A 5291-nucleotide genomic window follows, 5' to 3' on the forward strand; every position below is an offset into this window, starting at 1 on the left:
AAAAATAATGACGACAATGGACAAAATACCCTCAGGAACTCTTAACTCTTCCATTCTCTTGTTAGGGTTAATCTTAATAGGCCAGTTACATATCTATATTTCCTGACTATATTTCCTACAATATATAAGTCTTAAATATGGAGTCCATCGACCTCAAGAAAGAACACTGGGTGCTTAAATAGCAGATATCAGTGTTGAAAATTGGTTGAACTGTGAAATTCACTCTGAAAAAGTGATCCAGTTCATGTCACTCTGCTGTGCTGCCTGTAGCATCATCTTCAATTGCACATATACATCAGCAAGCTTCTGCCAATCTAAACTGCCCTGGAAATACCATCATTCATAGCAATGTACAGGGGTAGGGTAAATTACATATTTCAGCTCCATCAGTGGTATTAAGTTTTGCAGGATTCTCATGAGCATGAACATTGTAATGGAGTTAGAAGCAAAACTAAGCACACAGAGGTAGAAACAGTGGCTTAGGGCTGGGGTAAGAGAAGCTATTGTAGAATCTATTATAAGACAATGATTTATCTTAGATGCTTCAGGGTAACAGAGACATTTTCCATAAGGGTTTGGAAAGGCTCATAATCTTCCCAAGATATTGGATTGTTACTGAGATTCAGCAGCTTGAGGTGGGAGGCCTGAGGACATTGGGACAGAAATCTGAAGTCTCTGTAAGAGAGCTCACAGAATGGCAGATGTAAGAATTCCAAACCAGGTGGGAGGACTCTGGAGTGAGAAAACAGAAAAGTATTTCTGAAGAATGAGGAATTGATGGTGGGAACTGTATCTAAGAACCTAGAACAAATTTCTTTGTATATACAGGAGCTAACAATGTATGCTTTAAAATCATTTAATAAGTTTATGGCTTTGAGAAAGATGCTTTTTCACTCTTAGACACAGATTTTTAATCTTCAGAACATGTACAATATATTATTATGCTCAGTTCTGAGAAATAATGAATGAAAAAAATATCCTAGTTGGTACTTATAATTCACGTGGAACTAATTCTACTATCAGGGATAACAGCCAAGTGAATGAATGTCCCTAAATGACAATCTCTAGATTCTGGACCTGATCCTTAAGCATAACACATGAACAAAAATGATCTGGCATTATGAACTATGGGGTTCATTTATGAGTACATAATGTCAGTACTACAGCATAAAATCTTTACCTTCTTCCACCTCAAGGCTTCCAGATCATCTCTAGATACCTGGAGAAAGTCTATGTCTTTTCATTAATATATCTGTCCTATATTGTGTGAATGTAGTTGGCTAAATAAAGAAACAGTTACAACTTACTTTTGTAATCCTCCCTTTTACCTCCTTATAAATAAAGTGCTCTACTGGACAGTTTCAAACTTCCTGTAGTGCTACTGCTGAGGAGAACAGCACAAGAGATTCTAGAGAGCCTCAGGAACACCATGGACTAGTTCCTTTCTTGTCTTAACAACAGTATGTGCAGAAAACCAGGCACCTCCCCTCAAACTCTCACCTGAGCAATTTGTGTAGACGACTTGTGAGGCAGAAGAAAGACAAGCCGAGCTCCTGAAGGCTGCCCATTTGTTCAAGTTGGGCGAGGAAATTTTTGAACATTTTCCCATTCAAAGATCTAAGGGTGATTTTAGACAGACTAAGACTGTCCAGGTAGACCATCTGAGACAAGAGGATTGTAATATCACTGAGAGAAGCCTGACCAACTGCCAGGTGATCAATACATAACAGATCCAGAAGTTTCGGGGTATTTTTATAGTCAGACATCACCAGTGAGGCTACCTGGAAAACGGGACCCCAAGAAAGACACGGAGAAATGGATGAGATCTACATGAACAGCCTGGACATGAGTGGGAGCAATGAAGGGCGACAGTCGAGGGAAAGAGAGCAGGAGATCCTAGCTGGATCAAGAAAAGAGGTAGAACAAGGAATAGGAGACCATGGTAAATGAAGACCACATGAGAAAAGGAAGAAACAAAGAGCTAAAGAGGCCCACAGAAATCCACAAAGATACCCCCACAATAGACTGCTGGCAATGGTCGAGAGACAGCCGGGACTGACCTACTCTAGTGATGGGATGGCCAAACACCCTAATAGTTGTGCCAGAAACCCCATCCAAGGACTGAGGAATCTGGATGCAGACATCCACAGCTAGGCCCTGGGTGGAGCGCTGGGAGTCTAATTAGTGAGAAAGAGGAGGGTTTATATGAGCGAGAATTGTTGAAACCAAGGTTGGATAAAGCATAGGGACAAATAACCAAATGAATGGAAACACATGAACTATGAACCAAAAGCTGAGGGGCCCTCAACTGGATCAGGCCCTCTGAATAGGTGAGACAGTCGATTGGCTTGATCTGTTCGGGAGGCATCTAGGCAGTGGTACCAGGTCCTGGGCTCATTGCATGAGTTAGCTGTTTGAAACCTGGGACTTATGCAGGGACGCTTGGCTCAGTCTGGGAGGAGGGGACTGGACCTGCCTGGACTGAGTCTACCAGGTCAATCTCAGTCCTCAGGGGAGACCTTGATCTGGAGGAGGTGGGAATGGGGGGTGGGCTGGGGGGAAGGGGAGGGGGCAGGAAGGGAGAGAACAAGGGAATCTGTGGCTATTATGTAGAACTGAATAGTATTGTAAAATAAAAAAATAAAATTAAAAAAACAGTTTATCAATTTGCAAATCTGGACAGCAGAGGTGCAAGCACCCTGAGCTCTGTTCAACTTTACTCAGAGGCAAAGACAAATATTCCCTTGCTCTCAAGGTGCCATCAAGGAAAAAGTCCACTAGTAAGTCAGTGGGATATCTGGACAACTCCACCTCAGACACTAAATTTATAGTGCTATGTTGGCCTTCTTTTTGGGAGTAAGAACAAGACTGAAAACAGAAAGGAAATTTGGTCCTGGTTTGAAAACATGTGGTCCTGCTATCAGGATCCTGCCTCAAATCCGGGATCTTCAGTTTGGAGCCTCTGTGGGGGAAAAGAGGAGATAGCAAATATGAGAGGTAGCATATTTTAATCCAACAGAAAATGATAACAAGGACAAAACTCTTGCGCTCCATTTCATATAGTAACTACTAACAAGACTTTCTTATGCAAATACAGCATTTCCAGTATTACTTCTGTCCTGTATTCTCCATTAATGCTCACCCATTTCAGTGCTTCTATCTTGTAAGTAATAGAATCATCATGAAAACAATCAATAGTATCTTCACACACATCTATTACAAAATTAAAACCCTCTATAACACACAAGATTCTTTTAAGTAACCTCAACTGAGAAGGTGAAAAGAGTTTAAGATCCAGAGGGGATGGAGGACGCCAAGAAAACAAGGCCCTTTAAATCAACATGGTCCACACACATATGAACTCACAGAGATTGAGGCAGCATGAACAAGGCCTGTATGGGTCTGCACCAGGTGGGGCCCTGGAGCTGAAAGAAGTGGACATATGCCTATCTCCAATTGATAGCCACTTGCAAAAGAAAATTTAATTTCTTCTAATGGAGTCTCACCAGGGGAAACAAACTACTCTTATGGGTAGGCTGCATGCCCAGCAGTAGATGGTAAACCAACTCAATGACATCTTTGGAGGTTCCTTGTCTCAATGTTATATCAGGGATTTTTTTAAGAAAAAATGATCTTATGTTTTATTTTTATTTAATTTTATTAATATATTTATTTATTTTTCTTTTTACCCTCAGGTCTTTTGTGTATATAATATGGTTTCCAGTTTTGTGTGTTTATGGGATTCCTAACTGCGAATTAGTGTGTCTCTGCTTCTGTATCTTTTTTTCATGCCTTTTCTTGGGCTCCTTTCTTTCTATTTGTTTGTTTTGTCCTATTCTGATACATTAGTTTTTGTTCTATCTTATTTTATTTTATTTTATTTTTATCCCTTAGAAGCTTGTTTGTTTTCTAATAAGACAGAATGGGAGTGGATTCATATGGGAAAGGAAGTGGGGAGAAAGTAGGAGAAATAAAGGGAGGGAAAACCATAATCAGAATATATGAGAAAATATGTATTTTTAATAAAAGGAGGAAAAAATTAAAAACAACAAAACGTCAACAGTTGGACCAAACACCTTCCATCCACTGTCAGCATTCACCATTAACTACCTCTGCTATATCTTTTTCCTCTACTACCACAGGTTGAAGAATAACCTCTTGGTGTCTCACCATGTCACTAAGATACAGGTTCTTACTGAGGAGCAGAGTTTAGGGCAGGAAGGACCTGAAGACTATCAACCATGGCTTTTAAGAGTTCACCGTGTGTTTCATGTACTCTTAATGTTCTGATGTGGAGACAGAAAAAGGGCCAAATCTTCATGATTGCTGTCAGTATCTTATGTCCACCCAAGAAGGCAGTGGTAAATATGGAATAAAAAGTTCTCTTGGAATCTCCTTGAATGATTGGATTATTATAGGCTCATTACTGAGTAGACTCTGCATAGCAAAGTCTAACAGTCTGTTTGGGTCCTTGTGGTCTATCTTCATGAATCTGCATCAGGGTGAGAAACACTTGGCAGTTCTGACCCAGTGCTAGCAATGTAGAAAACTGTTTATGGACTAAATATATGGTGAGTCAGATAATGTTTTATAGAGATTTCTACTACAGGTATAGACAAGATATCAATCTGTTTATATAAATATATATGTGAGTATATATAATGTACATATGTTAAAATGACATTTGAAATCAGAAGTCAGTATTATGTAGCTACCTACCTGCTAATATTTCCTCTGCAAAGAATACAAAACCAACAAGGAGAAGTATCTTCATTTTTATGGAAATGGAAAATACTAAGCCATAAAAAATAATTGTAAGTAAAAGAATGAAACCCCAACATATCACCATAACCATACTTTCTGGCAGGTGAGAAGAGAGATTAAAATTTTAAAAGATACACCTAAAAGGTGATGATTTGGGCCTTCCAGTTGATCTAAAACAACAGGCAGAAAGATTGTACATGAAATAAGCCCAAATTAAGAATATTATGTCTTTAAGGTCAAGGAAGGGACACATTTTAGGGAACAGACTAAAAAACGTTAGATTTAAATCCTCATGTTGTCTCTCACACATGAAAATTTAAAAAGTGTTCATCTGAAAATGAAATAGTGACTCTGAAGTTCATGGAAGGTTGCCAATTTGGGTCCTGAAAGTGAAAAAAGAATAGCTGGATATGAGGCTATATGTAGGTATGAAAAGATGAGAGTGAATTCTATTAAAATGTATGAGTGTTAACAAAGAAATACAAAGAAATATCAAATAGGCCTATGATGCTTCTGAACTGCAGTCT

General features: G+C 39.0%; 1 pseudogene; it reads right to left on the reverse strand.

The window, feature by feature from the left end:
• Positions 1 to 219: 219 nt before the first annotated feature.
• On the reverse strand, positions 220 to 4488 carry LOC114687382 (annotated as a pseudogene).
• Positions 4489 to 5291: the final 803 nt, after the last annotated feature.

This window comes from Peromyscus leucopus, chromosome X, assembly GCF_004664715.2.
Source record: "Peromyscus leucopus breed LL Stock chromosome X, UCI_PerLeu_2.1, whole genome shotgun sequence".
NCBI classification, from domain to species: domain Eukaryota; kingdom Metazoa; phylum Chordata; class Mammalia; order Rodentia; family Cricetidae; genus Peromyscus; species Peromyscus leucopus.